General features: G+C 37.6%; 1 long non-coding RNA gene across 1 annotated transcript; it reads left to right on the plus strand.

The window, feature by feature from the left end:
* Window positions 1-3,132: 3,132 nt before the first annotated feature.
* On the plus strand, window positions 3,133-7,222 carry LOC108901552 (uncharacterized). Its single transcript, XR_001963935.2, has 4 exons — window positions 3,133-3,260; window positions 4,933-5,165; window positions 5,859-6,376; window positions 6,827-7,222. It is a non-coding gene; the product is annotated as an uncharacterized LOC108901552 (long non-coding RNA).
* The last annotated feature ends 2,378 nt before the right edge of the window (window positions 7,223-9,600 follow it).

The following is a 9,600-nucleotide window of genomic DNA, read 5'->3' on the forward strand; positions in this document are numbered from 1 at the left end:
CCATTGTCTCTCCTGCAAAAGAGATCTTGATCTCAGTGAGATTGCATGAATCCATAAAGGTTATAAAAAACAAAGGTGAATCTGGAGAGAAAGCCACTGCCCTTTTATTTTGAAAACCTGACATTTAGCCTTGATGGTTGAAGTGCCTTAGCGTTAGATGAATCAGAAATACCCTGACATTAAGTGACATTATCTGCATCTGACGAGTCATCTGCCCGTCTCATAAATATACAAACACCAAGATTAGAAAGGGTAAGGCAAACTTCAGCTGCTCTAAGAGCTAATTATTTGGTTGTTTTCAGTATAGTTTCTGCAGATGGATGAACTGTCTTCTCTAACCATCCTGCTGGGGTTTCATTGCTTGCGTGAGAAGTTCAGGACAATCATTTCATTTTTAGAAGATCCTGAGCACCATCTTCAGTTAAAACTTGCATTTAACCATTTCTTTGACCTCCTCAGCGTTTTAAAACTTTGCGATGTTGTTACCAATGCTTAGCTACTTTCTTTTAGTGTAATTTTTGTTTGAATGATAACCTCCTCAAGTGTAAATTTTGGCATTATATGTATGTAACTGCACCTGTGTCCAGTTTCTTTTCTTGCAGTTAGAATCACTAATGACTCTTCACCCAGGAGAAGGATTTTGAAGATTTGTTGATACTGCTTGATTCTTCAGCACTCTCCAAAGTGGGTCCAACAGCTGTTGGAAACACTAGATGGGGTGGATTCATACCCCTGCTTGGATCATGTGATTGTGATTGTTCTCACTTTTTTTCCCACAACAAATTTATTTTCTCCAAACAAGATGGACTCTCTGTGCCAAGAGTTTCTTACATTATCTTTTTTCCCCACAGCTGAGTAATATTCAGCTGCTGATGTTCATGTTATATTCTTAGCACGACAAGTATTTAATACTCCTCCCAGCAGAGGAGAAAATCATCATGATTCACAGCTCAGCCAGCATATGAATACATACCAGGCTGCTCTCTGAAGAGTTGGACAAATACCATCTTACTTTCAGATTTGTTGCCAGATTTGCTTTAGCTTTGGAAGACTTAACATAAGACTGTGTGTGTTTCACATGTATATGTGTTTGAATGTAATGAGTGCAAAAAAGTATTTATGTATTTCCTTAGAGCACAACATGGTTTGGTCGATAGCTATGCAAAAACTTAACACGAAGCAAACATATTTAGGATTACACCAGTTCAATAAAAAATGAAGAAATACCAAAAGTATCATATATATTTTTTAAAAAAATCTCTGTCTGATCTCAAAAAGCAGTTTTATTAAACATGGATTTCCCATTTTCATAAACAAAACCTTACTCCACCCCACTCTAAGAGCACATGTTGTGAGAGAATATTAAACCCTCCTGTGTTCTTTCAGCAGTCCCTTGCATCGACAATCTTCAGATATTAAAGATTAAATCAGGTGGATTAGATTTTTTATGAAGTCAGGAGGTAAGCTTTGCTCAAATAAACCTGCTCAGTGGGCTACAGGTCTTAAATCACAAGAAAAAAAGAAAAGAAAAAAATATTCAGAACAAATCTGTGTTTTTATTCTTTCATACCCCCATACTGTCATTTTGAAATGTCACTAGTGCCCCAGTGGTCCAATTTCTGGCCTTTTGAAGTAGACACTTTGCCCACCATAAAGCTCTAAATTATGACTGGTGGAAGGGTCCATTTCTCCCTCGAGGGTGCTTTCACAGGCAATTACTGTTAAATGCTGGCCACTAGTAGTCTGAAGAGTGCTGTGGTCAGGGTACATAAGTTGAGGTCATGTTAAAGAATATGCACCATGACATACACTGATGCTGTTTAAATAACTGACATAAAGCTGATTATGCTGATAACACTTAAAGATTTGGACATATAGCAAGACAACATCTAATCACATCAACATGTTAACATTAAAGGATCACTTCACTGACTTCTGACTTTATTTTAACAAACTTCTAATTCTGTGATATCCAATGTACACTAAAAAAGAAACCCCAAATTCTGCAACTGTAACTGCAGGTCAAACTGTACAAACAAAAACACAGCTTTATTTTTCCTGGCTATGAGGTCTTAGTTTAATTTGGTTAATGATTGTAGATCTGCGGGTCACAAGGGGTCTTTGCTGCTTCTGCATTCCCAGTGAATGCATCATTGTAATGAAAAGCCTTTCACAAGATCCAGTGAGCACTGAAAAATAATGGGCAAGGCTGAATACTTTCAAGACAGGCCTTGACAAGTAAAATTATATTTTAAATCAATTAAATCTACTGATTTCTTCTTGTCTTGTCTTCTTCACATACCTCGCTGACTGGATCACTGCTTCATCAACCTAGAAAGTTACAGGATGTAGAGACAATCCCTCTGTGCTTATTCCTAATCATACTCCTCCATCTACATGGATATCCTGTGATCAAATACTTACTGAATGAAAGTTTGCCTGTTGAGCATCCACACTGAAGGTATACACACAAACATGCTCTCCTGTGACCCTCCCCCCGGCAGGAAAACAAACTTGACTGGGAGCATTAACCTAGCAGAGGGAGGGAGCACCCGCCCCCTCCTCTCCACTTATGGACCCCGACCACAGAGACATAAAGCCCAGGAAGGGAGAGGCTACAAGCACACGTTCCACATTCTCCTCCTGACCATCGCAAGAGGCTGGTTTATCACTATCTGTTTGCTCAGGAGGTTGGAGTCCACTGCAGGCAGGAAGCAGGAGGAAGGTTTCAATCAAGATAACACATAAAAAGTTTGGAGCTGTACCAAGTTCTTAATAATCAGTCATTGCACAGAAAAAAGAAAAAAACAAAAAACAAAACAGCACTGTCTCTATTCCTGCCTTCTATTGCAGAGGTTAAAGGACCCAACTTATCTACAGGTCACAGCTCACTGCTGAATACAAATGCACTCAAGAAAGTGAACTTTGGAGTTGTTGAAATAAATGACTGCACTTATACCCAATTTAATCAATATGTCAATAATTCTCTTTTTAACTTCGTTCACTTCAGCAGGTATTAACAGAAACTGAAGACTTGTTAAGGCCACAAAAGCCACTTAATTCGATGCGACCAACACTGTTAAGTGAACGCTCAATGATAACGGTATATTAAGAATGTCCTAGATGAGTTCCCGTAAGACAGACGTTGCGCATGCTCTAAAGCTCATTCCGTTTACGTGAGATAAATGGCGTGAGCAGGTGCGCGTGTGGTGGGTGAGAGACTGGAAATGGAATCAAGAATCATCTGATTAATTATCTGAGTAAGTATCATTGCCGACTGCAGTCTGTGAAGCTGACATGTCAGCATGTTGTTAGAAAGTGTTGTTGTACATTACTCGCAGTAATATGGGCAATATTTGAGCACATGGTCGCTAATGTTAGCTAGATAGCGAACTAGCCAATTAATATAACAAGTTTAAGGAGCTGTCGAGTTTAAGGAGCTGTCCTTGAAAGCATTATGATGTGACTGAATTAGGTCATCATGCTGTTACAGGCTATGTGGTAGTTTGGTGTTTAAGTCACCAGAGTAACAGTTCTGGGGATGAAAAGAATTGAGAATGGCGTCTGACTTGAAATGTATTTGACTGGCAGCGGTGGCTTGTGGTGGGGTAAGTTAGCCCTACAAAACTTGTGTTGGTACTTAACTTGCAAGTAAAGAACACGAGGTGTCGGTAACAGTTCTGTTGATGGGCAGTTTTGACAATTTGCCATTCTAAGGCGCTGCTAAGTGTTTCAGCAACAGCGTGCAGGCTAATGGCTAACAACTGGAGTGCGTGAATGAGTGAGTGGGCGAGTCAGGGTGAGGGGGCAGTGCTGTGACTGCTGTCGGGGCCGACAAAGTGGCGCAGATCTGTGCGGAGACGGGTGAGAATTATAAACTCAGACGTGGTGACGTGTGTGTAAATATGACGCGATATGTGTATGATGTATTACATGTGCTGTGGCTTGAATTTGTGCAGAGCAAAAACAAGTGCAAAGATAGCTGTAGACCTGTGCTGATATACTTTCAACACAATATATGTGAAGACAACGTTTAAATTAATACATGTGCTGTTGGTGTCTATGGCAACTGTATCTCTGCATTGAGAACATGCAGAGGACTGTCACTGTTTCTGTGACTTTGTGGCAAGAATGTTGAACTAGAATTTAGTATGAACAGTGGCAAAATTCAATGGCTTTTTTAATCCAGTAGCATCTGATTTGTTATCAATTGTTTCACATGCAATGTCACTATTTTAATTGAAATACTTGTGTGTGCGTGTGTGTGTATACACTAACTATGCCATTAAAAGTGGTAACTGGATTTAATGTGCTGCTCAATGTATTTCTAAAGTTTATTATAGATAAATAATAACTCTCCTCTGTCAGTGTATTTTCACATGTACAATTGCACTCATGTATTATTAATAAATCTCTATATGCTAAGGTCTGTAATAAATAAACCTGTCGGGCAGGCAGTATTTGAGAATGCATCAAAACACCCAACTGTTCATAAATAATCATTACAGTTCATATGCTGTCTAATCAGTTTTGCAAGTAAATGCTAAAGTAGCAGTTGTCAGACCTATACCAAACCCTGAGTTTAGCATTTGAGTTTGTAATGATCCATTGTTGTCATGTTTTAATGTAATCAGAACTGTAAAAGTAAAGGTGTGCTTTTATTGCTGCTTTATGTTACATATTCTAGTTCTGTTTTCTTAACATAATTTTGGTGACTGTCATTACAGTTTCTATCTGGAAAAAAAAAGCATTTCTGAGCCTAAAGGCTGGACACTGTATTTATTTCTTAGGGCTGAAGACTGCACATTTGAAAATGAAATAAATCAAGAGGTGTGGATTTAGAAGTGAAGTTAGATCAGTTTTGGTCTACTGAGTAGAACTGTATTATCTGTGAATGGTTTATAATCATTTTCTTCTTCTGCTTTTCTTCAGAATAACCTGGTGACCAGCATGGTTATTTCAGCAGTGCTGTGCATCCTACTCCAAAAGTAATCCTGCCTTTGGGGGAACACAAGGTCCTCTGGAGGAACTTAAAAGTCAGGAAAAAAAAACAGTGTGAGGTGTCAGGAGACTTGAGACTACAATAGTCTATAAACCTTACATCCAAAGGGAGAGTAGGAGCCACTGGCTGAAAAATAAAGAATATCATGGCAGACTTGGACAAGGTGTGTATTTTTCTAACAAATGTTTGCTCATTAAGAATATTTTTGTTAGCTCTGTTGATTTCATTTACTGTCTGTGCATTTGTGTTACTTTTGCATGTGATGAAATACATCTGGTTGACTGTGGACATTTCTGCTTAGATAGCTGTTTATATAGCTTCTTAAAAAACTCAATTACTTTAATTGGTGATCCTTAGGATATACTTACATGAGTATGTATTCATTTCTACATGAAATAGTCGAAATTAAGTTTGTTTCCTCCTATGAAGACAAGTTTTAAATATGTACTGTGTACCATGGAGTTTGGACAGAAACTTTTTAGCACTGCAGATTGACCTCCTGTTACATCCAGATCAGCTTGTCGGAGAGTGAATATTAAGAGGATCATTTGAGTTACATTGGGGACTGTCTGCTGATCATGATAGGCACCCAATCACTCTAATATCATGAGCCAGTCCTAGGATACAGTGTTGTTTTTTTTGGATTGCAGCCATTGTTATGCATTTTGCTACACATGGATATGATGAAAACACACATATGCTGTAAATATATTGCCTAGATTGAAAAGCAGTAAGAAGAAGCAAGCATGAAACTGTATGCTACAAATTTGGAGCCTGAGCAGTTTGCTTTGATGCATCTTGAGTGTTGCACAATAATATAACTCATCTTATATGTTTCCCTTGTTCTTTGCTGCAGAATGATGCTATTGATGCATTTGTGGATGCTGTTAAAAGAAGTTCCAATCAGATGACATCTTACAAACTACTAGTTACTAGTTTTAAAGATTGAATTTGACTGTTTTCTGCAATTGAAAAAATAATAATTAAATATTTATTTCAACTGTGCTTTTGTTTCTGAGCTACTATGTATGGCTTACTTAGTCTTATTAATATTACTGGACACTGACCTATTGATTCAATTTAAGTTGATCAGATAATGTTGGAATACCATTATAGGCATGTTGGTTGCACCAAAACGTGCACAACTTCATCAGGAAATTGTTGACATACCTGTATTAAGTAAATCCAATAGGTCATTTTTTTGAATGCTCACATCTTGAAGAGCACTTAAAGTATACAAACAGGAATTATTTCCTGTATGTAATCAACACATCATTTCCTCTGCAGATTAGCAATTGTAATATAGGAGGTTGTTTTTCCATTACATGTTTCAGTAGGTTCTTCACTGGAACTGAGTTGGCCTTCATTTATCAGGTAATTATTTCATTGTTGGCACATGATGCACTTCAAAAGACTGTTAAACAAGTTCAAACATGTTTAAAACACACTGCTGTGTAGCTGTTAATTAGCCACTGGTAAAGTATAATTCTAAATCCCCAAGGACACAATTGAAAGTACTTGCGTTTAAGCCAACTTGGTGAAAAAGTGCCAAAACCTTGTGGGGGCAAAGGGGTGAAAAAAATAAATATTCGTTTAACCGCATACTCTTGCTGAAGAATATATGCAGATACACAGCACATTAATTCCTGCAGCAGTTAAATAACTTAAACTCCAAAAAATGGCATCCGCTAATGCAGATGAAAATGAACACACACTAATTTAGTAGACTGGGAATGGAATTGATTAGGCTTCAGCTTTTATCAGCATCAGCTCGCAGTTGTCCCAAAATATGGATGAAAAGACATTTTTTAATTGTCTTCACAGATGACTGAGATGCAGGAACGCGTGTAACAAGAAATCTTTTATCCACAAGCTCATTAGGATCACACAGCATATAGTGTATTTCACAAGCCGTGAAGAAGTGGAAAATGTACAGTACATACACGCACTTTTGGATTTTGATCATCCAAATAAATTATTAAACTTTTGCCATTAAATGTGTGAAGGGGCCCATCCTCTATCACTTCAGTGTGAAGTAAATAAGATTCATGCAATCCACTGTTAAAGGCTGGTATTTATGCTTTTATATATATTGTAATTCATGGTATCTATAAAAGAGAATCCATACAACTCAGAATATTGAAAATGTTTCAATAACTACATGAGTATATTATGTGTATTATGTATTTTCATTAAATTTAAGGCTTTGTTTACAATTCATATTATTCCCTATTGTGCTTTTTAAAAAGTGTCCTTATTTTTCTGTACATATCAATGTCATCAGGAAACTGTGAATATATTGGACAGTACAGTGCTGGTATAGTACTGGTTATTCTGGGCGATATCTAAACTGAAAATATGTCAACAATGATCCATAGAGAACAGCTTGATAGCATCTTGAAAATGATTGCAAGTCACATTCCAGAGCTGCTGCTCCTCCACTAAACCAAAAAAAGGTGTCTTTAATGGGGACCTCCAGTAAACAGAGGCCTAGGGTTTACTGAAATGATGTGCATGGCGTTTAAGCTGTTTACAGTAAAGGTGATGAATATGTCTTTGGGTCAGCTGCAGGGAAAGAATGACCCCTATTAAAGACGAAATATAAATGCGTCAACCAAGCTGGGCAATGCATCACTCTAGTGGAAACAGGCTACGTCACCACTCTTAAGTTTCAGTTTGACTCAAAATATTGTCCCAGCTACCCATGTTAAAAAGATAATTAACTAATAAATGAGCTGCAGTGAATCTTCCTTGGTCCCCTCTCCCATTAACCAGAGAGACACTTTCTACAGAGAGGCACCACAAGGGACTTTTGTATGGACATACGTATAAAACTCAGCCCGTTGCAGCTATTGCACTGGTCCACAAAATGACTGTCAAAGCCTAAAGCTTTTTTTTTACTACCTTCAGAGACTCCTGAGGCCCTAGTTCCCTGTGACGCCAACTTACTTTGCCTCAGCTCTACTCAAAAATTGCATATATCATATCTCTGTCTGCCAGAGTGTGCCATGTCACCGGTGTTTCCGTCATTGCTGCGGTAATGCAAGACGTGGGCAAAACTCATAAATGTCAGATTCTGTTTGGTCAATCTGGGTATATGAGTGAGCTTCTTTGTGGGCTGAGCCTCGGCAGAGTGCTGCAGAGAGCCTTTTTAAAACCTCAGCCTTCTGCTCCTTATAAATCACAACGACGTACACACTCATGAAAAACATTCATACCATTTCAGTGGACCATGGCCAAGATGATGAAGCTGACAAAGAACTCAAAGAATAACTGAATATGCAGTAAAGATACACCAAAAGTTATCTCTGAAGAGCAATAATGACAAACTGTTGGAGATAAAATACCATAATGTATTAATCATGCAGCTATCATGAGACATGTGGGACTAATTAAAACTTGCATATTTTCCTTATCTGGAGGCTGTCCACACAAACTTGAGTCAGTTAACTATAAATATGGAATCACATGATCAAACTGATTTGACTCCACAGCCATAACATTATTGAATGCAATTAGATTATTTGTGAATAATGACTTTTGTAAATAAGTATTTAATACAATTTAAAGACTTTTTAAAAATTATTGGACACCTATTGTTGTATTTGGTCTGTTTTATTGTTTCTCCAGTTTTTAGGACATTAAAGAGTAATAATGGTATGCTGCTGCTTTTTTTCTCATTTCTGTAAGAGGTTTACTTTTTAACTTTTGCTCTTTTGAGGAATAGATTCATCACAGGTCTTTGGCACATAATAATAACCCTGCAGGCAGACCTGTTCTCCATCTAGCTCCAGCAAACTACATGAATCAATAAACCCTATCTCTCTAAAGTCCTTACAAGTTTATATCATTTAAGCCTGTGTCCTCACACACCATCTGTGAAAAAGTTTTCCTCTGAGGCTATTACACTACAGTATCTACCTAATGTATATTTTAAGCAATGACACTGCAGAATGACAGAGACAGATGGAGAGAGGTGGCTTACAAGAATAAGTCTGTGAAATTTCAGAGAGGCATTAAAACATGAAATTAATGGCCAAATACAGAGAGAAAATAGAAGCACAGAGCATTCTGGATAATTTGAATTGAGAAAGTATTCAAAAGATTTGGCAATTTTATGCTCTTTACACAACTTAGTAAACTGTGTCCGACATTACCCACAATGCAATGTGTCCAATGCAATATGCTAATTACAGAACCCATATTTCCCAACAAAGGATCCTGATACTGAAAACAACCCAAGAGAAATTTTGAGTTTTTAAGCTGCACAGAATTGTCTGTTATGGCTTCTCAGGAAATGCCTTTGCCATTATTCTTGAGTAGAGAGGCATAATACAAATTGCGGTTTTCAGGATATTCTGCAGCTAATTATTCAGTGCAAAAGATAAGTTAAGCAGAGTTTTATTTTCCACAGAAAGGCAAGCTGGGAGAAGCTTATATTGCTGTAATCATCTCCTTCATCAACACCCAGCTATTCAAATTAAATCCACCATATAGGTCTAAGATCTGCATTGAGACACAGACTGTATGAGTGACAGTTCATTACCCGTATGAGCTATGCGCCATCTAGTGCTAAAAAGGAGGTATTGTCTTATTTT

Source organism: Lates calcarifer, linkage group LG1 (genome assembly GCF_001640805.2).
Source record: "Lates calcarifer isolate ASB-BC8 linkage group LG1, TLL_Latcal_v3, whole genome shotgun sequence".
Lineage (NCBI taxonomy): Eukaryota > Metazoa > Chordata > Actinopteri > Centropomidae > Lates > Lates calcarifer.